Genomic DNA, 24,537 nt, shown 5'->3' with positions numbered 1-24,537 from the left:
TTGGTCTGCTCTTGGTAACAGATTTGGAAAGCTTCTTTGCCTTTAAGTAATATGCCTAGAAAACAGATTTTATGTTTTACCAAAATGATTTCTTGTGCTTTTTTAAATTACGTCTCTAATTTCTTAGGAAAACTTGAGTCTTCTTAGTGTTGGAGTTGAGTTTTGCTTACAGCCATGTGACCTTTTGTATTTGCCTTTGAAACCTGTTGTTGTTACTTTGGTCAAATAGGTACTTATTATTTTCTACTGATCTGTGATCCTATTTGGTCAAGTGTCTAAACCTTTTGATATTTTGACAAGCTTCCCAAAATATTCAAATTCTAAATGAACTTTTTTTCAGCCTGTATGTAACTGGGATTTTCCAAGTGGCACCTGGGACATCTCAAAAGATTTATTCCCTCTCCTTATAAAAAGAGACACTACACTAATTAGGTTTATTTGGTATGTCAAATTACATGAGAAACATGATCAAATAAACAATAAGTCTTTTTAGGTTTACCGTATGGGTGAATGTTACTAAAGTGTTGTAGAAATTGTATATAATTCCTAAAAATCTGATATGCCCTAATATAATGTTATTAACTGTAATTCTAGTTACTGTCTAAAATGTGTGTCACAAAAATACCCAAATTTTCTTGTCAATTGTATTTACCCATTGCCTTTTTAAAAAGTCTTTTGTCAGTTACAGTCAGTTATTGTTTTACTCTGATGCTTTTACAAATATGTTCCATTTTCAAAGATATTCATGAAAAAGACTGACAAGTACCCTGGAACACAGGTTTTGATAACTGTAAGATCATAACTCTGAACTGGGTGGGAATTTCTGGGACTCGACTGAAGACTGATTGCTTTGACGTTTTGTTTTCCAGATGTAAAGGACCCCTTTTTCTCCTCTACTTTAAGCTATCTATAACCTACAGCGTTTTGGTAAAGTGTATCTTTTCAACAAGGTTGAAACATTTATCTTTTTCCTCTTTGCCTGATTCCTCCAGAATTCATGAACTTTTAAGTATTCTTTTTGTGACGATATACGTATTTGCATGGGTTCAGCGAAGATCTGTTCTCCTTGTAACAAAACACAATTGGAAATGTTGGTTACATTGCCAAAGTTTTGACTAGAATGTTATATTCAAGAAAGATGTACATAGACTCAGACCTGACTGACAGCTTTAAGAAACTGCTTGAAAATCTAGCATAGTACCTTGCTTACAAAGTTACAGCAAAGAAATCTTTAAAAAGAGCTTACATTATCAATCATTATCCTTGTTGCATTTATATAAATAATCAGGCCAAGTTTAATACAAGTAAATTAGTTTTACTCTGCTTAACAAAAGCCAGGCTAATTGTGGAGGAAGAAATTATGTTTTCACCTGCGTAGATAGTAAATTCTAGTCCTATTAATTGTCTTTAAGGTTTTGTTCTACCTGTAAGCTAAATTGGATCCTAAATTCTTCTAGTTTCCTTAAATGTCTGGATATAATACTCCAAAGTGATGTTCCCAATTTTAATGCCCTTGAGACTCTTAGGAGGGACTATACCAGGCCATCCTCACTACCAGATGGCATCCAAACTTCAGGGACTCAAGACTTGGGTAGACATCTCACTGCTGAAGAAGGCTCCACCTGACATCTGAGGCAGACAGCTTTCCCAAGATGGCCAGACCAGACCTGTATACCCTCATGCCACTGTTGTTTCTTATTTATTTTCTCCCTCTGTTTCCTGGAAGAACAATGCCCTTGTTCACATTTCCCAATCGCTTTCAAAAGAGGGAAACTTCTCTGATCGCTGGATTTACCATCCAAAACCTCTATCTGTCCAAGACAGTAATGACCCCCTAGTTCACCCTATAAGTATTTTAACTGAGATTCCAGATGCTGCTGTTTGTCTAAATTGCTCTGCTGGTCCATTTTTCCAAGTCAGGGTGCTGTGCTCGCCTAAATGTGCCCCTTACTTTAATCCAGCCTTGGGAGGAGAAAACAAGATGTTTTGAATATTTTTATGAAAAATTTTGCAGGACCATCAATGTAAGTTGGATCATTTGCATATTTCTTAACATGCCCATGTATTTAAGCAACCTTTCAGTATCTAACAACATACTATCTGAGCCTTGGTTATATAATGCTAATTCCTCTATGTTGGTGAATGAGTCTGTAGATGATATCACTTATGCCATGACCTTATGTACACTCCCTGGTTTATGTCATCTGTGGAGGTTTCAGTAATGGCCTTTATGCTTAGATAACTCATTGCTTTGACAGCTGGAGAATACAAGGACAGTGTGCCCTTGCCATATTGACTGTCCTGTTCTCTCTGCAGAATGAATCAGAGGTCTCTCATTGGTCTCTCCCATTCAATCTCCATAGTTCCTTTAAATGAGAACTTCCAGGAGGTCTACATGACTGGGTTTGCCTCTGTGGGCAGAACTTTCTTCCCATGGAACAGAGTGAGTGCCAAAGAAAAAGTGACCAGGAATCTCTCCCTGATACTAGTAGAACTGGCTGATGCCACAGCCAAAGCAATTTCAGCTCAGCAAAGGTTGCTTAACTCATTGGCCAAGGTAGTTTTGGATAATCATATAGCACTTGATTATCTACTTTCTGAGCAAGGAGTTGTCTGTGCCGTGGTGAACACCTCCTGTTGCACTTGGATAAATGCCTCTGGAGAAGTAGAAACCCTATTACATAACATTAGAGAGCAAACACATCGGCTACAATGAATTTCACTTAATCCATTGTCTTTTGATTTGTTCAGCTGGCTGCCTTCAGGTCTTGGCTCCTGGTTTAGAACCATCCTGAAAACTAGGCTTATAGTATTGCTCTTCATCTTGCTCTGTATACCTGTTGTGAAGTTCTGTACCCATTGCCTGTCTAACCTCTAAAAATGACATGCCTGATAAGGTGATGTTATCTCAGCCCTCTGAGATGAACTCCAATGCCTGTGACCTTGGAGAAATACAGACTTTAGATGAGAAATGCCTCAGAGTTCCCCCTCCTGACCTTCCTTGTTACTCAAATGTGGCCTAGTTTCCAATAACTATGCACTTTACCTCCAACATGGGACACGACAACCAGGAAAGGTTCTTCCTAGCACAGAGGGACAAAACCACTGCATGCAGAGAATGCAACTGTTGATGAGTGATGCTTTTGGAGAAAGATCTTGATCAAAACGGCAAATGCGGGAATTAATAAAGGAAACCTTAACTAAACTGGAGTCAGGAAGGCCTGAAGAGGGAGCTCTCATACATCTTCAACTGCTCCAAACAGGAAGAGACAGATGCCTGCATCTCTGACAGGAAGTAAAACTACTCTACTACTAAGGAAGACTTCTGTCCCCACCCAGCAACAGCCCAACCAATAAGAAATGTCACAGTCCAGCCAATGAGAAGCTGGTGCTGCCCAGAACTGTTACTTTCCCCCAATGGACTTCTGTTCAGAAACCCCACTCCCACCCCCTTTTTCTCTATAAAAGCAAGTTCCCTTCCTTTGTTTTCCAGATTTGCCTATGGTTTGCCAAAGCATGCACATCCCAAATTGCAATTCTTTTCGCTATTATTGAGTAAATTGATTTTGAGGGTAAAATAACAAGTGAATTTGCTTTTTAAGTTGACAGATAATAAGAGAAATGGAAAAATCATTGTAGACCTGGAAATGACATGTTTCTGATTAAAAAGGAAATTCACATGTAAATGGTAAATTATCTAGAATTGAGAGCACACCATATGAACACATTTACAATACAAGAGAAGGTGATATGAGAGGAAAATTTATAGTTTCAGATGATTTTTGAGAATAATAAGAAATTTGAAATTTTAATAAACTAATTTCAACTCTAGAAACTGGGTAAACAAAAATGGGAACAAAAACAAAAGGTAGGATGAATTATTTAAAAAAATTTTAAACTATAAAATAGCTTAAATAAATAAAATAGTTTTAAAAACTTTTAAAAGGTAGAATAACTTTACAATGATAAAAAGAGAAGTTGATTAAAATAGAAAACAAAAATTCAATCAATGAAAAGGAATCTGGTTAGCTGTAGTGAAATACTTAATTAACAACAGTTGGGAAATTATGAACAACAAAAAGGAGAAAATAACAGAACTCCACCAAGCAATTTCACTTATAAACACATCCACATGATCTAAAACGTCAATAAATTGAATTGATAATTCCATGAAGTAGATGTTACTCCACAAGGTGTCAGCATTAATAAATCTGTCAACATAAAGTCACATGAATAGATTAATGAAAAAGTTCATATCAATTACTTATACAAAAGATAAAGTTAGCAAACTGGTAGTAAGAGGAAATTTCTAGAAATTGATAGAAGATATCTTACCAGATTTCGAGAAGACATATCATCCTTTATAGTAAAATATTATTATTCTCTTTCCCTGACATTAGAGTTTCCCTTCTCAAGAATGTCACCCTTTCCCTGCTTCACTCTAGCTCACTTGTCTCTTTCTCTGTGTCAAGGACAACCTCAACCCTAGCTGTCGTATGCCTCTGTTTCTCTCTCTATCCCCCCTTGGTGATTTCATCCAGGCCACAGGCTTTCTGTATCACCTATTCTATGTCTAGTCCTCTGGTCCACTCTAAATGCCAGGCCCTGAAATCTTTCTGTCTGTTGGCTTCTGCCACCTCCGCACGGATGTGCATCAGGTGACTCCAACTTCACACGCCCCAAAGTGAATACCTGCTAATGCCCCGAACTGTTAGCACTCAATGTTCCCGCTACATATGCATGTCTAGTCGTGCTGTTATACTGTCAAAAACTAGGAATCATCATTGATTCCTCATCCAACATCTGATTACCAGCAAACCCCATCAGCTTTTCATTTGAAATGTATCACGAAGTGTACCACTTCCCATCACCTCCACTGCTACCCTCCCAGGCCAAACCTCCATAACATCTCATCTAGACCATGCAGCAGCTGGTTAATTAGCACCCCAGCTATCATTCTTCCTTTACAGTAGTCATAGGGACTTTTATAAAATGCTAATTGTACATGAAACTCCTTGTCAAAACCATCCAATATTTTCCACATTCTTGTAGAATAAATCCAGTAAGGGGGCCTCCACAGCCCTCTGGCTCTAGCTCCTGTATGTTTCTAAGGCTTCCTATCCACCCTTTTCTTACTTGAATATTCCTCATATTTCAAACTCCCAGAACATTATCAGGCACATTGTAGGTGCTCAATACATATTTCTTTTTTCTTAAAGATTGGTACCTGAGCTAACATCTGTTGCCAATCTTCTTTTTTTTGTTTGTTTCTTCTTCTCCCCAAAGTCCCCCAGTACATAGTTGTACATTCTAGTTGTAAGACACTGCCTCAGCATGGCTTGATGAGTGGTGCTAAGTCCATGCCTAGGATCCAAACCAGTGAAACCCTGGGCCACCAAAGTGGAGCATGCAAACTTAACCACTCAGTGACCGGGCCATCGCCCACATTTTTTTGAATGATGTAATGTATGAGCTTTACATCCAGAAATGTGAAGAATAAAAAATGGCACCATTTTTATTCAATATAGTCCCAACATAAATAGCCAGGGCAATAAATTAGAAAAATAAATGAGGCATAATTATTGTAAAGAGACAATGCTGCCTTTTTAAAGGTAATTTGATTATCTACATAAAAATCTGAGAAAATTCACTTGACAAAGTATTGTTACTAATAAGCATGTTAAAAGTGAGGCCTAATATAACATGATATGTAAGTCAATAGCTTTCCTCTGTACTAGTAGTGATTGCTTAGATAACAAACATGAAAAGGGGACTTATGTCCAAAATATACAAAGAACTCTTAAAACTCAACAAGAAAACAAACAACCTGATTAAAAAATAGCCCCCAAATCTGAACATGTATTTCACCAAAGAAGATATACAGATGGCAGATAAGCATATGAACAGATGGCTCAACATCATACACCAATAGGGAATTGAAAAGTCTAACAATGAGATACTGGTATACATCTATTAGAATAGCAAAAATCCAAAACACTGACAACACCAAATGCTGGTGAGGATGTGGAACAACAGGAACTCTCACTCACTGCTGGTGTGAATGCAGAATGGTACAGCCACTTTACAAGACAGTTCACAGTTCTTATAAAACTCAACATACTCTTATCATATGATCCAGCAATCGTGCTCCTTGGTATTTACCAAAAGGAGTTGAAGACTTTTGTCCACACAAAAACCTGCACATCGGTGTTTAAAGCAGCTTTATTCATAATCACCAAAACTTAGGGAAAAACCAAGATGTCTTTCAGTACATAAATGGATAAACAAATTGTGGTATAGCCATACCACATAATGGAGTATTATTCAGTGCTAAAATGAAGTGAACTATCAAACCACAAAAAGACATGGATGAACCTTAAATGCATGTTGCTAAGTGAAAGAAGCCAATCTGAGAAAGCTACATACCGTAGGATTCCAACTATGACATTCTGGAAAAGGCAAAACTATGGAGACAATAAAAAGATCAGTTAGGTTCTCATGGACAGAGGGGTGAAGAGGTGGAGTGCAGGGGATCTTTAGGGCAGTGAAACTATTCTGTATGATACTGTAATGGAGGGCACATGTCATTATATATTTGTCCAAACCCATGGAATGTACAACACAAAGAGTGAACCCTAATGTATATTATGGACTTTAGTTACAAATAATGTGTCATTACTGGCTTATCAACTGTGACAAATGTACCACAATAATGCAAGACATTAATAACAAGGGAAATGGGAGGAGGACAATGGGGTATGTTGAAACTCTTTGTGTTTTCTGCTCAATTTTTCTTTATACCTAAACCTGCTCCCAAAAAATTCTATTATTTTTTTAAAAAGCTATCATCTGAGGCCAGCCCCATGGCCGAGATGTTAAGTTTGCACGCTCCACTTTTTTTTTTTTTTTGCTTTTTCTCCCCAAATCCCAATACATAGTTGTATATCTTAGTTGCAGGTCCTTCTAGTTGTGGCATGTGGGATGCCACCTCAACGTGGCCTGATGAGCGATGCCATGTCCGCGCCCAGGATCCAAACCAGCAAAACCCTGGGCCGCCGAAGTGGAGTACGCAAACTTAACCACTCGGCCACAGGGCCAGCCCCTTACCTCCCTTTTAAACTCATGCAAAGGGACTTTTGTTTCTGGCAGTAAGAGGGACTAGATTTCCTCTGATATCCTTCCAATAAAGATTTTCCTAAATGATGGATACAGAAAAAAGTTAAATCTACTACTCTGATGGGACAAGCAAAGAAAATCCCAGAGAAGCCATAAATGATGAGAAAGTGTGAATCCAGAAATATATTTGAGAATTGGCTCTGGGTCTTGGGAGCAATTCTGGTCTACGGAAGCTAAGAGACAGGTATTTTGTGTGTGTGGTAAATATACATAACATAAAATTTACCGTTTTAAAGTAAAGTACAGTTAAGTGGCATTAAATACATTTACCTTGTTGTGCAACCATCACCACCATCCATCTCCAGAACTTTCATCATTCAAACTGAAACTCTGTATCAATTAAACACTAACTCCCCATTCCCTCCTTCCCCCAGCCTCTGGTAACCACTGTTCCACTCTCTGTCTCTATGAATTTGACTATTCTAAGTCACTCATATTAGTGGAGTATTTGTCCTTTTGTGTTTGCCTTCTTTCACTTAATATAATGTCTTCAAGGTTCATCCATGTTTTAACACATATCAGAATTTTCTTTTTCTTTTTTTTTTTTTTAAAGATTTTATTTTTTCCTTTTTCTCCCCAAAGCCCCCCCGGTACATAGTTGTATATTCTTCGTTGTGGGTCCTTCTATTTGTGGCATGTGGGATGCTGCCTCAGCGTGGTTTGATGAGCAGTGCCATGTCCGCGCCCAGGATTCGAACCAACGAAACACTGGGCCGCTTGCAGCGGAGCATGCGAACTTAACCACTCGGCCACGGGGCCAGCCCCAGAATTTTCTTTTTTTAAGACGGGATAACATTCCATTTTATGTAACTGTTGACCTAGATAAATAAAACAGCCAGTTATTTTTACCAGCAAAAGGGGTTTATTCAAGAATAGCAGAGGAATCACAATTCAGGACAAGCAAACTATAGCAAAAGCCATAAGCAAGTCCAGCACACAAAGGAGAGGAATGTTATTTTACAGAGAAAAAGAAGTTAGGAGGGGTTGTTTTGAGCAAAAGTCCATTGGAAGAAAGTGAGAGTTCAGGGTGGTGATGATTTCTCATTAGCTGAGTTGCTCAGCTAGTCAATTTCTTGTTGGGAATGTAATGGGCATTTTTTCTGTTGGGGTCTGTAATTGATGATTCTGTAATTGATATCAAGTTATAGTGCCTGAAGGCTCCCCCTTCTTGCCTCCCAATCTCATTTAAAATGAGGTTTCCTTTATTCTGTTTCACTGTGTAAGGAAGTGCACTATGCCAAAAACCCCTGGCTTCCAGCTGTTTCAGATCATCTAGGTAAGGGCCTCACACATTGCAGTTCACGGCCTACACTCAGGCTCTGCCTCCCTTGTCAGGGAAGACTGTCCCTGCTGAACTCAGATGCCCGTAGTTGTGAAGAGATTTCTTCCAAGGAGAGATTGAAAACATTTCTCTCTGGGACAGACTAGCTGTTACTTTTGGACAGTGTGGGTACACGGTTTAGAACTGCTTGTGCCTCTTTAATATAGTTTTTAAGTCACTTTTAATTCTTTTTTTTTTAAAGATTGGCATCTGGGCTAACAACTGTTGCCAATCTTCCTTTGTTTTTAAGGATTGGCACCTGGGCTAACAACTGTTGCCAATCTTTTTTTTTTCTGCTTTATTTCCCAAACCCCACCCAGCCGTACATAGTTGTATATGCTGGTTGCAGGTCCTTCTAGCTGTGGGATGTGGGACACCGCCTCAACGTGGCCTGACGAGCGGTGCCATGTCCGTGCCCAGGATCTGAACCCTGGGCCGCCGCAGTGGAGCATGCGAACTTAACCACTCAGCCACGGAGCCAGTCCCTCCCCTTTAATTCTATGCCAAGAACTCAAGACACTGACTGTCAAGCGCATGTCATGAAGGAAAACTGCTGCTGACCTCACCATGCCAAGAGGTGAAATTGACTTTTTCCCAGGGGAGCTTTTAAACATTTCATGGAAGCTGGGAGAGCATCTCTAGCTCACACATTCAAGGAAAGGCTTTTTCATCCTGGTAAGTGCCTTTTCAGAGGCTGCAGCTCACAGCCTTCACTCAGGCTCGCTCCCCGTTATCATGAAGGCATGTTCCTGCTGAACTCAGTTGTCTGTAGCTGTGAAGGGACTTCTCCCAAGGAGAGATTTATAGATTTTCACTACACTTGTGACAGATTATCTGTAACATATATTCAATGAGGTTTCACAGTGGAGAAAATCTCCTGCTTTTACCTCTTTAGTATCTTCTTGATAAGTGACTTCTAATACACTGCAGTTCAGTCTACACAGAGGCTCTCATGCACATTTGATGAAGTAAAATTACAGGTGAGCACTGCTTGCCAGGAGGTGGAAGTGACACTTTCCTAACAGAGCTCTTCATCATTTCACTACAGCTGGGAGAGAATATCTATAGCATACATTCAAGGAATGTACACTGTGCAGAAAATAGCTCGCTGGTAGCTGTTTAGGAGCCTCTTGGTAGGTGACATTTCACACATTACAGTTCACCAACTTCACTCAGCCTCTCTCAGCAGTGTCATGAAAGCACTTTCCTGCTGAACTCCACTCTCCATAGCTGTGAAGGTGCTTCTTCCAAGGAGATACTTAAAATATTTCACTATGACTAGGGCAGGTTATCTATAACTTTTGTTCAATGAGGGCACAGGGTATAGAAAAACTCCTCCTCGTAGCTCTTTAGGACAGTCTTGTTTAATGACTTTTAATACAATGCACTTCATTTGACACACCAGCTCTCACTTGTGGGTGATAAAGTAAAACTATTGCTGAATTCAGCTTGCCAGGAGCTGGAAGTGACACTGTCCTGGGAGAAATTTTAATCTTTTCACTACAGCTGAGAGAATATCTAGACCATCCACTGTGCAGAGAAGCTTTGGTTTCTAGCACTTCAGGATCATCCTGGTAAGTGCTTTTGCACACATTGAGGTTCACTGCCTTCCCTCAAGCTCTCCCCCATGTCATGGAAGCATGTCCCTGCTGAACTCAGATGCCCACAGCTGTGAAGGGGCTACTTCAAAGGAGAGATTGAAAAGTTTTCACTTCTACTGGGCCAGATTATATGTAACTTTCGTTCAATGTGGTTACACTGTGTAGAAAATCTCCAGCTTGTGGCTCTTCAGTAACATCTTCACAATTCACTTTTCATACATGCCCTTCAGGCTACGCAAAGTCTCTCACTCTCATGTGACGAAGGGAAACTCTTGCTGAGCTCACCCTGTCAGGAGCTGGACGTGACATTTTCCTAGGGGAGATTTTTAACATTTTATTACAGCTTGGGGAGGATATGTATAGCATCCATTGAAGGAAAGTACACTGAGCAGAAAATCTCTGGCTTGTAGCTGGTTAGGATAGTCCTTCTAAGTGCCTTCTCACATATTGTACTTCTGAGCCTTCACTCAGATTATCTCTTCCATTTCATGAAAGCATGTTCCTGCTGAACGCAGCTGCCTGTATCTGTGAAGGGGTTTCTTCCATGGAGAGACTTAAAAGTCTTCACAACAGTGAGGACAGATGATCTGTAACGTCATTCAAAAAGGGTATGCAGTGTGGAAAAGGTCCTGCTTGTAGCTCTTTTGGATCGTCTTGATAAGTGGCTTTTAGTACATTGCAATTCAGTCTACACAAAGGCTCTCTAGCCACATGTGGTGAAGGAAAATGATTCCTGAGGTTAGCTTGCCAAGAGCAGGGAGTGACATTTTGCTTGGAGAGCTTTAAACATTTCTACAGCTGGGAGAGAATTTCTATAACATCCATTCAAATAGATTACAGTGTTGGGAAAAATTCTTGCTTCTGCCCCTTAAGGATCACCTTGATAACTGCCCTTTCATGTTTTGAAATTCTGAGCTTTCACTCAGTCTCTCTCTCACATGTACTTAAGAATGATTCTCCTGACCTCTGCTTCCTGATAGGTGTTAAAGGTTTTGTCTCTGGAAGAGATTGAAAATTTTCCCTCTAGCTGGCAGAGAATACCTATAACATCCATTCAGGGGATATTCACCATGAGAAAAACTCTTGCTTCCTGCTCTTGAGGGTCACCTTGATATTTGCCTTTTCAAACTTTGCAGTCCTCAGCATTCACTCAGGCTCTCTTCACATGTATTGTAAGAAGTTTCCTCCTGCACTCTGCTTCCTGGTAGGTGTTAAACTTTTTGTTTAAAAAAGAGATGTAAAACACTTCCCTCTAGCTGGGAGGTAATATCTACAACATTCACACAAGGAATATTCACTGTGGAGATCACTTTGCTTATAAATCTTGAGGATCACCTTGATAATTGCCTTCTCATTTTTCCAGATCTCGTCCTTCACTGAGACTCCCTCTTACATGTATTGTAAGAATGTTTCTCCTGAACTCTGTTTCCCAGTAGGTGTTAAAGGGTTTTTTCCTAGAAGAGTTTTAAATCTTTTCATTCATCGTAGGACAGATAATCTTTAACATCCATTCAGGGAGAGTACAGGGTTAAGAAAGTCTCCTGCTGACAGCTCTTTAGGATCATCTTCATAAGTGACTTTTAATACGTTCACATTCAAGTTTACACACAGGGTCTCACTCTGAAGTGATGAAGGAAGAATATTGCTGAACAGAGTGTGCCAGGAGCTGTAGACATCTTCCAGTGAGAGCTTTTAAACCTGTCACTACCGCTGGGATTGAATATCTGTAAGACCCAATTAAGCAATATTCACTGTGGAGAAAAACTCTGGCTTCTAGCTCTTGAGGGTCCTCTTGATAACTGCCTTGTCAAACTTCACATTACTCAGCCTTCACTCCGGCTCTCTCTCACATGTATTGGAAGGATACTCCTCCTGTTCTCTGCTTCTGGGTAGGTGTGGAAGGTTTTATTTCTAGAAGAGATGTAACACTTCTCACTCTAGCTGTGAGACAATATCTAGAACGTCCATTCAAGTAGAGTACACCAGTAGGAAAAACCTTTCCTTCTAGCTCTTAAGGATCATCTTGCTATTTGCCTTTCCAAACTTTGCGGTTCTTGGCCTTCACTCAGGCACTCTCTTACATTTATTGAAAGAGAGTTCCTGAGAAGAGTGGTCAAGATAGTGTTGTAAGCAGACTCTGAACTCACCTCCTCTCATGAGCACAACAAAGTAATGACTATTTTTCAAAAAATTACCTCTGAGAGAGAACTAAAAACTGGGTAAAAGGAACTCTCACAGCATGAGACATTTCTGATTGAGGGAAAAGAGGGAGAAATTCCTGTCTGGAGAGAAAGAAGCCAATTTCATGAGCTGCAGAGCGTCACACTGGGTGGGAGCAGCCCTAAGGTGTGCAGCCTTCCCTGGAGGAGTGGGGGACCTGACTAGGGGAACATTCACACTACAGCATCCTTCAGACTCAATACAACTGAAATGAGTGTTATAACACTTGGGTTTGCTGGCTATTAACTACACCAGGTAATACCCCAAGAAAAGCTATAGGACAGAAACAGAAAAAAAAGCCAGCTCTTAAAAGGCCCACACTCAAACTCACCTGTTTTGGAAAGCAATCTAAAATCACCATAAAGAAAGCTGGAAGGTCCTTTGGTGAAAGGACTCACCAGATAGGCTCTGGGTGCATCTTGGTGAGATGCAAGACTTCTCCAGGACTGAGACATTGGGAGCAACCATTATTTTGACCCAGTGCAGGCCTGCTGACACAGATGCTGACAGAAGGCATTGGAGTTCTTCCTCTGGCCTGTTAGCCCAGGGTCTGCCCTGCCCACTAGAATGTAAAATAACTCCTGCTCAGCCAGAGCAGTCAGCCCACCCAAGAGACTGGCCCCACCCAACAGCAAGCTCTTGGGCAACTTTTCAGCCTGCATAGACCGTGTGCCTGGATCCTCTGCATGTATTCAAGTGGGTCCACTGATGTTAGGTAGGGCATGCATGAGGAGTGGGTGGAGAGTGGGGGCCATTAGTGGAGTGTGTGTGGGGCTCTGAAGTGGGGCAAATGGGTCTGTTTCAAGGAGTTGGGAAGTGTCCATGGGGCCAGGACTGTGGTGATGGTGGGTGCGGACCTGTGGGCTGTGGGGCTTATGAGTGGCAGATGCCCTGTGCTTGTCAAGCAGCCACATAGGGGATCGGCACTTCCTTCCAAAGCCTGAAACAACTGTGTATTCCCACGCCTGGGACCAGACCCACTCAGCTGCAATCCTGAGGGAGCTGACAACAGCCTTGCAGGCCAGAGGCTTGCAGCAATTGTAAGCCCCTGAGCCTAGCAACCAGCCACACTGGGGACCTACCCACTTAACAGAAAAATTGCAACAGGAATGTGCTATTTTGACTTTTCAGCCAACTGTTCTGGGGCTCCCCAAACCCGATAAGCTGACTGAAGGATCCATAGCAGCTTCATGCAGCAGAGCACTACAACCAGCTGACCAGGGGCAAAGCTGAGACTCCCTGGGCATCTGCAGCAAGAACTCTGCCACAACAGAAAGACACATGTAGTTCACACAAGGGTGACTCTTGGAACATTTTGAACTGGTGAAGAGAGGGAAGCACATTGCTGGGTCTCCAAAGATGTCTCCTACATGAGGCCACCTCTACAAGATCAGGAGATGTAGCTGACCCACCTGATACCTATATACAAGCACAGAGAAAGAGGCAAAATGAGGAGGCAGAGGAATATGTTGCACGCAAGAGTACAGGACAAAACCCCAGAAAAAGAACTAAATGAAACACAAAGAAACAATCTACCTGATAAAGAGTTTAAGCAAAAAGGTATAAGGATGCTCATTGATCTTGGGAGAAGAATGGATAAACACAGTGAGAATGTCAACAAAGAACTGGAAAATATAAAAAAGAGCCAATCAGAAATGAAGAGTACGATACTGAAAATGAAAAATTCACTAGAGGGACTCAACGGCAGAGTAGATGATACAGAAGAATGGATAAAAAAGCTGGATGAAAGACTAGAGGAAATCAGCCAAGTTAATCAGGTAAAAGAAAAAACAATTCTAAAGAATGGCAGCAGTCTAAGGGAACTCTAGGACAACGTCAAGCACACTAACATTTGTATTATATGTGTTCCAGAAGGAGAAGAGAGAGACAAAGGGGCAGAGAATCTATTTGAAGAAATAATAGTTGAAAACATTCCTAACCTAAGGAAAGAAACAGACATCCAAGTACAGGAATCACAGAGAGCACCAAACAAGATAAACCCAAAGAGACCCACACCAAGACATGTTACAATTAAAATGTCCAAAATTAAAGAGAAAGAAAGAATTCTAAAAGCTGCAAGAGAAAGGCAACAAGTGACATACAAAGGAAACCCCATAAAGCTGTCAGCTGACTTCTCAGCAGAAACCTTACAGGATAGAAGGGAGTGACATGATAACATTTATTTAAAGTGCTGGAAGGAAAAAACCTACAGCCAAGAATACTCTACCCAGCAAGGTTATCATTCAGAATGTAAGGAGAGATAAAGTTTCCCAGACAAGCAATATTAAAGGAGTTTAACACCATGAAACCAGTTTTTCAAGAAATGCTAAAGGGACTTATTTAAGTGGGAAAGAGAAGACCACCAATAGAAATTAGAAAATTATCAAAAAAAAAAAAAGATAATAAAAGCACTGGTAAAGGCAAAAATATAATAAAAGTAGCAGATCAACAACCTATGAATATAATATTGAAGATCAAAAGAAAATAGTACTGAAATTCCCTGTTTCAGTGCTAGGAGGGTAATGGATACACACACAAAAAATAAGACGTTATATATGACATCAAAAACATAAAATGTGGGGGAATCTCATCAAGATGGCGGCGTAAGCAGACTCTGAACACATCTCCTCCCATGAACACAACCAGGTTACAACTATTTTTGGAAAAAATACCCTAGAGAGAAAACTGAAAACTGGATAAAAAGAACCTCCACAACAAGGGACAGTCCTAACTAAGGCAGAAGAGGCAGAAATTCCTGCTGGAGAGGAAAAAAGCAACCTGTGGGAGCAGCAGAGCTTCTCAGCTGGCCAGGTAGGAGCCACCCTAAGGTACGCAGCCTTCCCTGGAGGAGTAAGGTCTGGAGTAGGGGCCGATACTGCTATAAGCATCCTTCAGACGCAGCCCAACTGAGACAAGAGTCTTACTGTCTGGCTTTGCTGGCTATTAACTGCAGCGAGGATACCCCTAGAAAAGCTATCAGCCAAAACCCAAAAAGACCCAGGTCTTAAAGAGCCCATGCACAAACTCACTCATTGCAGCAACCTAAAATCACCAGAGAGAAGGCTGACAGCCGTTTGGTGAAACAAGACTCACCTGGTGGGCTCTGGGGACATCTTGGTGAAAGCAGGGACCTCTCTGGAGATGGAGACACTGGTGGGGGCCATTGTTCTGACCTGGTCCAGGTGTGCTGACACAGATCCAGGTGGGCACCATTGAGGTTCTTCCCTCGGCCTGTTAGCCCAGGGGCCTGCCACACCCACTAGAGGACAGACTTAATCCAGTTCAGCCAGGGCAGGGACCGGCCTCACCTAACAGCAAGCCCTCAGGCTACTTTTCAGCCTGCACTGACTGGGTGCCTTGATCCTCTACAGGCAGGTGAGTGTGTCTGCCTCTGCGGGGCAGGGCCTCTGTGAAGGCCAGGTAAACTGTGGGGGACATTGATGGAGAGGTTGGGGCCTCTGCAGTGGGGCATCGGGGTACACTCCAGGGGATTGAGAAGTGTGCACGGACCAGGACTGTGTTGATGGTGTGTGTGGTCCTGTGAGGGGTGAGGCTTATTAGTGGCAGAAGACCTGTGCTTCACAAATAGCCATAAAAAGGACCAGCCCCACCTTCCAAAGCCTGAAACAGTTGAGTGTTCCAGTGCCTAGGGCCAGCCCCACTCAGCTGCACTCAAGAGAACTGACAACAGCCTTGTAGGGCTGAGGCCTATTGCAACTGTAAGCCCCTGAGCCTAGCAACCAGCTACACTGGGTAACACCCCAATTAAGAGAAAAACTGCACTAGGAGTGTGCTGATAGACTTAGTAGCCGATGGTGCTGAGGCTCCCCAAACCAGATTTACAAACAGCTGGCCAGGGAAGGAAAGACTAGACTCCCTGGGTACCTGCAGTGGGAGCAACCCTGCCACAGCAGAAGGACACAAGTAGCCCACAAAGGGGTCACTCCTGGATCATTTGGACTGGTGACAAGAGGGAAGCACACTGCTGGGCATCATAAGGCAGCTCATACATAAAGCTACTTCTCCAAGATCAGGAGACATAGCTGACTCACCTAATACATAGAAATAAGCACAGAGAAAGAGGCATAATGAGGAGACAAAGGAATACTTTCCAAGCAAGGGAACAGGACAAAACACCAGAAAAAGGACTAAATGAAACAGAAATAAGCGACCTACTCAACAAAGAGTTCAAGAAAATATCATAAGGATGGTCAGAAATATTGCGAGAACACTGGATGAACACAGTGAGCACATCAGCAAAAAAGTGGAAGATATAACAAAGAACCACTCAGAAATGAAGAATACAATACTGGAAATGAAAAATTCATTAGAGGGACTCAATAGCAGAGCAGAGGATGCAGAATAACAGATCAGCAAGCTAGATGAAAGACTACAGGAAATCACCCAAGCTGAACAGAAAAAAGAATTAGAGTGAGAACAGTCAAAGGGAACTCTGGGACAATATCAAGCATGCTAACAGTCGGATTATAAGTGTCCCAGGAGGAGAAGAAAGAGACAAAGGGGCAGAAAATTTATTTGAAGAAATAATAGATGAAAATTTTCCTAAGGAAGGAAACAGACATCCAAGTACAGGAAGCACAGAGAGCTCCAAACAAGTCAAGTCCAAAGAGGCCCACACCAATACATATTATAATTAAAATGTCCAAAATTAAAGATAAAGAGAGAATCCTAAAAGCAGCGAGAGAAAGGCCAGAAGTGACATACAAAGGGAAGCCCATAAGGCTATCAGCAGACTTCTCAGCTGAGACCCTACAGGCGACAAGAGAATGGCATGATATACTTAAAGTTCTAAAAGGAAAAAACCTACAGCCAAGAATATTCTATCCATCAAGGTCGTCATTCAGAACGGAAGGAGAGATAAAGAGGTTCCCAGACAAGCAAAATGTAAAGGAGGGGCTGGCTCCATGGCCCAGTGGTTAAGTTTGCGCGCTCTGCTACAGCGGCCCAGGGTTTGGATCCTGGGCACGGACATGGCACTGCTTGTCAGGCCACGTTGAGGCAGCGTCACACATCCCACAACTAGACGGACCTGCAACTAAGATATACAACTATGTGGGGGGATTCTTAGGGGGGAAAAAAAGAGTAAAGGAGTTTATCACCAAGAAACCAGTTCTACAAGAAATGCTGACGGGATTATTTAAGTGGGAAAGCAATGACCACAAATATTATAAAAAATTATCAACAAAACAAAAGAAAAATAGGCAATAAAATCACTTGTAAAGGTAAAAATATAGTTAAGCTAGCAGATCAACTACCTGTGAAGCTTAAAAGACAAATATACTAAAATCACCTATTTCAATGATAAGAAGGTAATGGATAGACACTCTAAACAAAAGACTACATATGATTTGAAAAACATAAAATGTGGGAGGAGGGGAGTGAAAAAGTAGAGCTTTTAGAAAAAGGTCAAGCTAACGAGTCTATCAACTCAATATAGACTGTTATATACATAGAATATTACATAGAATCCTCATGGTAATCAGAAAACTATAATAAGTAGGCAAAAATGTAAGACAAAAGAAATCAAACCTATTACTAAAGACAGCCATCAAACCACAAGGGAAGAGAGCAAGAGGAAAAGAAAGGAACAGAGAAGAACTACTAAAAGATACCAAAAAAACCAACAAAATGGCAATAAATACATATTTATCAATAGCTACTTTAAACATCAATGGACTAAATGTTTCAATCAAATGCCATAGGGTAGCCAATTGGATAAAAAAACAACACCCATGTATATGCTGCATACAAGAGACACAATTCAGACCTAAAGACACTCACCAACTGAAAGTGAAAGGATGGAAAAAGATATTTCATGCAAGTGGCAAAGAAAAGAAAACCGGGGTAGCAATACTTATCTCAGACAAAATAGACTTTAAAACAAAAACTGTAACAAGAGACAAAGACGGGCACTATGTAATGATGAAGGGAACAATCCAACAAGAAAATATAACACTTGTAAATATCTATGCATGCAACATAGGAGCACGAAAATACATCAAGTAATTATTAACAGACATAAGAGGAGAAATAGTAACACAATAACAGTAGGGGACTTTAACACTCCACTTACACCAATGGATAGACCATGCAAACTGAAGATCAATAAGGAAACACTGGCCTTAAAGGACACATTAGGCCAGATGGATTTAGTAGATATATATAGGACATTCCATGCAAAACCACAGAATACACATTCTTTTCAAATGCACATGGAACATTCTCCAGAATTGATCACATATTAGGCCACAAAACAAGTCTCAATAAATTTAAGAAGATCGAAATAATACCATGCATCTTTTCTGACCACAAAGGTATGAAACAAGAAATCAACTCCAGGAAGAAAACCAGAAAAGCCACAAAAACGTGGAGATTAAACAAAATGCTACTGAACAACAACTGGGTCAATGAAGAAATCAAAGGAGAAATAAAAAAATTCCAGGTGACAAATGAAAATGAAGATATGACATGCCAAAATCTGTGGGATACAGCAATAGCAGTTCTAAGAGGGAAGTTTATAGCAATTCAGGCCTACCTCAACAAAGAAGAAAAATCCCAAATAGACAATCTAAAAGTGCATCTAAAGGTACTGGAAAAAAAACAACAAAGAAATACCAAAATCAGCAGAAGGAAGGAAATAATAAAAATCAGAACAGAAATAAACAAAATAGAGACTAAAAAAACAACAGAAAAAATTAATGAAACCAAGAACTGGTTCTTTGAACAGATAAACAAAATAGACAAACCCTTAGCTAGACTCACCAAGAAAAAAAGAGAGAAGGCTCAAATAAAATCAGAAATGAAAGAGGAGAGATTACAACGGACACCTCAGAAATACAAAAGATAAGGGAATAGTACGAAAAGCTATACACCACCAAATTGGATAATCTAGAAGAAATGGATAAATTCTTAGAAACATACAACCTTCCAAAACTGGACCAAGAAGTAGAAAATTTGAATAGACCAATCACCAGTAAGGAGATCGAAACAGCAATCAAAAACCTCCCAAAAAATAAAAGTACAGGACCAGATGGCTTCCCTGGTGAATTCTACCAAACATCCAAAGATGACTAAATACCTATATTTCTCAAACTCTTCCAAAAAATTGAAGAGGAGGGGAGGCTTCCTAACTCATTCTACGAACCCAACATTATCCTGATACCAAAACCAGACAAAGACAACAGAAAAAAAGAAAATTACAGGCCAATATCACTGATGAACATCGATGCAAAAATCCTCAACAAAATACTAGCAAATCAAATAAAACAATACACTAAAAAGATCATACATCATGATCAAGTGGGTTTCATTCCAGGGATGCAGGGATGGTTCAACATCTGCAAATCTATCAATGTGATACACCACATTAACAAAATGAAGAATAAAAATCATATGATCATCTCAATAGATGCAGAGAAAGCATTTGACAAGATACAGAATCCATTTATGATAAAAGCTCTAAATAAAATGGGTATAGAAGGAAAATACCTCAACATAATAAAGGCCATATATGACAAACCCATAGCAAATATTCACAACGGAGAAAAACTGAAAGCTATCCCTCTAAGAACAGGAACCAGACTAGGATGCCCACTGTCACCACTCTTATTTAACATAGTATTGTAAGTCCTAGCCAGAGCAATCAGGCAAGAAAAAGAAATAAAAGGGCTCCATATTGGAAAAGAAGTGAAACTGTCACTCTTTGCAGACGACATGATTTTATATCTAGAAAACCCTAAAGAATCCACTAAAAAACTTTTAGAAACAATAAAGGAATACAGTCAAGTAGCAGGATACAAAATCAAAGTACAAGAATCGGTTGCATTTCTATACACTAACAACGAAGTAGCAGAAAGAGAAACTAAGAATACAATCCCATTTACAATTGCAACCAAAAGAATAAAATATCTGGGAATAAACTTAACCAAAGAGGTGAAAGATTTTGGTGTACGCACCAAAATCTATAAAACACTGTTGAAAGAAATTGAAGAAGTCACAAAGAAATGGAAAGATATTCCGTGCTCTGGGATTGGAAGAATTAACATCATTAAAATGTCCATACTTCCTAAAGCAATCTATAGATTCAACGCAATCTCTATCAAAGTTCCAACAACATTTTTCACAGAAATAGAATAAAGAATCCTAAAATTTATATGGAACAACAAAAGAGCCCAAATAGCCAAAGGATTCCCGAGAAAAAAGAACAAAGCTGGAGGTATCACACTCCCTGATTTTAAAATATACTACAAAGCCATAGTAACCAAAACAGCATGGTACTGGCACAAAAACAGACACACAGATCAATGGAACAGAAACGAGAGCCCAGAAATAAACCCACACATTTATGGACAGCTTATATTCGACAAGGGAGCCAAGAGCATAGATGGAGAAAGGAGAGTCTCTTCAATGAATGGTGTTGGGAAAACTGGACAGCCACATGCAGAAGAATGAAAGTAGACCATTCCCTTACACCATGCACAAAAATCAACTCAAAATGGATTAAAGACTTGAATGTAAGACCCAAAACCATGAAACTTCTAGAAGAAAACATAGACAGTATGCTTTTTGACATCAGTCTTAGCAGCATATTTTCAAGTACCATGTCTGACCGGGCAAGGGAAACAAAAGAAAAAATGAACAAATGGGACTACATCAAACTAAAAAGCTTTCGCACAGCAAAGGAAAGCATCAACAAAACAAAAAGACAACCTAACAATTAGGAGAAGATATTTGCAAATCATATATCAGATAAGGGGTTAATATCCAAAATATACAAAGAACTCATACAGCTCAACAACAAAAAAAACCAACAACCCAACTAAAAAATAGGCAAAGGATCTGAACAGAGATTTCTCCAGAGAAGATATACGGATGGCCAACAGGCATATGAAAAGATGCTCAACATCATTAGCTATCAGGGAAATGCAAATGAAAACTCCAATGAGGTATCACCTCACTCTGGTCAGAATGGCTATAATTAACAAGACAGGAAACAACAAATGTTGGAGAGGATGTGAAGAGAAGGGCACCATTGCACACTGCTGGTGGGAGTGCAAACTCCTGCTGCCACTATGGAAAGCACTATGGAGATTCCTCAGAAAATTAAGAATAGATCTACCATATGATCCAGGCATCCCATTGCTGGGTATTTATCCAAAGAACTTGAAAACGTAAAGGCATAAAGATACTTGCGTCCCTATGCTCACTGCAGCATTATACACAATAGACAAGACTTGGAAGCAACCTAGGTGCCCATCAAGGGACGAATGGATAAAGATGTGGTATTTATACACGATGGACTACTACTCAGCCATAAAAAATGATGAAATCCGGTCATTTGTGACAACATGGATGTCCTTTAGGGTATTATGCTGAATGGAATTAGTCAGAGGGAGAAAGTCAAATACCGTATGATCTCACTCATAAATAGAAGATAAAAACGATGGCAAACAAATACATAGCAATGGAGATTGGATTGGTGGTTACCATGGGAGAAGGAGGGAGGGCAAAAGGGGTGATTACGCTCGCATGTGAGGGGATGGTCTATAATTACTTTTTGGGTGGTGAACATGATGTAATCTACATAGAATTCGAAATATATTATGATGTACATCTGAAAGCTATATAATGTTATAATCCAATGTTATTGCAATTAAAAAATAAATAAATAAATAAAAATTTTTAAAAATTGATAAGTTAGCCCTGCACATCAACAGGGTAACCGGAGTCACGTTTGAGGAAGGGATATACGTTAAATTTCCACAGTAGCAAAGAGAGGTCAACTGTGATTCTGCTCGAAAACATATAGAAACTATAGTCTGCCAATGCAGAAGAAAAATCTATTAACACAAAGATAAGACAATTGATTTAATTCAACTGAACACCAGCAGCCCAACTCTTAATCATGTACCTAAGGAGTGGGCAAACTTTTTCTATAAAGTCCCAGATAGTACATATTTTAGGCTTTGCAGGCCATATGTCTCACTTCTAACTACTCAACTCTGCCATTATAGGGCAAAGGACAAAACATAAACAAATGAATGTGGCTGTGCCTTAATAAAAATTTATGGACAGTAAAATTTGAATTTCATATAATTTTCATGTGTCATGAATACTCTTCAATCTTTCTCAATCATTTAAAAAACATAAAAACTACTCTTAGTCCACAGATCCAACAAAATCTGGTGGCCTGCAGCCCTGTTCTACCTGATAGACAATTTCTGGTCACTGATGAGGGCCACAGATCCAAATTTCAGTAAAGTTACCCAACAGGAGCAACTTATACAAAAGATTAGATTAGTTCAAGACTCTTGTTCTGCTAACAGTAGAAGGTGTGAAAACTAATAATGGAAACCTCAACTAAAGTTGAAGTCGGGAAGGCCTGCAAAGGGAGCTTTCACACCCTACCACTCATCCTCAATCACCCCGAACAGGAAGAGACATACCTCGCATCTTCAACAGGAAGTTGCTGCTATACTACCCCAGGAGGAAAAAGGAAGATTTTCTTCTTGCCCAGCAACAACCCCAGCCAATGGAAGATGCCAAAGCCACCCTGCTGAGGAGCCAAAACCACCCTGAACTCTTACTCCTCCCCAAAGAGCTTTCATTTACAACAGCCCCTCACAACTCCCCCTTTTTCTCTATAAAAGCAAGCGCCCCTCCTTTGTTCTCTGGACTTGCCTGTGTTTCACCATAGTTTGCACATCCTGAATTACAATTGCTTTGTTATTTCCAAATAAACTCATTTGTCAGTAAAATAACTGGCTATTTTAAAGTTGATAAAGACAAACAGTTGTTATTGCCTTTCTGGAAGTTTAATAGATGGGCTAGGTCCCTTGGCCTTTTGCTATACCTGAAAACCATCCAATTAGGAGGTACCCAAAGACCCTGAAATCCAGGCCTTCAGAAAAAGCAATCAAGGTGAACAAAACATCGAGCAGACACTACAAAGCCCTCCGTCTGTGTGCACAGACTTTAAACAGGCTCTGAGAAATCCAGGTTACACCGTTCAAAAATGTACTGGTGAGGGCTCCAGTTCTTACAGTTACTATAATCTAGTAAGATAAACACATTAAGACTGATAAACAAATGGCAAGCCATAGGATATTGCAGTATATGAGGAAGCTGTTTGGTATAAATCTAATTTGGCCTGACCTTGCTTTTTCCAGAGTGGCCGTTGCACATGCATTGTACATCTGCTTTAAGCATTTCCTGTGTCCACAGACAAGAACAAATGCCCTTAAGGTAAAGATGCAGCTTCCCCTACACTGGCATTTCCTTAAGGCTAAGCATCTCTCCCTAGACTAGGAACTGATTGCTGCACCCACCCTCTGACCACCCAGCTCGAGACAACAGACCTGCCACCCTGCCTGTCCACTGAAACAGCAGACCTGCTACCTGCTGTCCATCAATCGCTGTGCCGACAGCGCCTTCTCACTACTATAAAAGGGACAATCCAATCACATGGGACACATGCTCTGTGACCGTATGTACCACTCTGGACACCCCGCCTCTTTGGTGCCCTTCCTTCCTTGGGGAAGGCCGCCCCGGCTATATGGTCCTCACATTTTGGCTCAATAAACCGACCTCAATTTTCATTTACAGATTGGTTACAGATCATTTTCCTGGACAAGACCCACGTGGGCTGTTTCGAGCTTGGAAAACACGGCGTGCGTAATAAGCTGTTAAGCAAGATTTTAAAACTCTGGCTCTCACGCCCTCGCCTCCTCGGTGCTCCCGCTCCCGACAGTGCCTGTCTCCAAGCGCAGACCCAGCAGGCTGGACACACGCTCACGCTCCAGCCCGGGCAGGCCCAGCAGCGCCCCTTGCGATAACCCCCCTAACCGGAAAAACCAGCTTCTTCTCAGTCTCCTACCCCGGCGCCAAATGGCGCAGAAAAACTACCCCCGACAATTATAATATCCCTCTGACACAAAAACAGAAAACAGATAACCAGAAACGTTACAAAAGTGGAAAACCGCGCTTCTAATCACCCACCACAAGCAAACTGCTCAGATAACCACTCGCCCGGGAACGCAAGCGCGCGCCTCCGGAGCACCCTATAGACCACGCTTCCGGAGTCTCGCGAGATCTCAATTGTCTCAGGCGTTCAGGAACTGAGACACTTCGCGGGAGTTCCGCCGGCGGCGCTGGAGAGTCAGGTGACCTCCCGGCTCCGCCCCTGTCTCCCTCCTCTGC

The 24,537-nt window shown here is 40.8% G+C and overlaps 1 long non-coding RNA gene across 1 annotated transcript; it reads right to left on the bottom strand.

Moving 5' to 3' along the window:
• Positions 1–7,935: 7,935 nt before the first annotated feature.
• On the bottom strand, positions 7,936–23,701 carry LOC124248655 (uncharacterized). The gene is made up of 3 exons (XR_006891111.1): positions 22,785–23,701; positions 12,650–12,880; positions 7,936–7,994 (listed from the first exon to the last, which is right to left on the bottom strand). It is a non-coding gene; the product is annotated as an uncharacterized LOC124248655 (long non-coding RNA).
• Between the last annotated feature and the right edge of the window lie 836 nt (positions 23,702–24,537).

This window comes from Equus quagga, chromosome 12, assembly GCF_021613505.1.
Source record: "Equus quagga isolate Etosha38 chromosome 12, UCLA_HA_Equagga_1.0, whole genome shotgun sequence".
Classification (NCBI taxonomy): Eukaryota; Metazoa; Chordata; class Mammalia; order Perissodactyla; family Equidae; genus Equus; species Equus quagga.
This window is presented reverse-complemented; position numbering and strand designations above follow the sequence as displayed.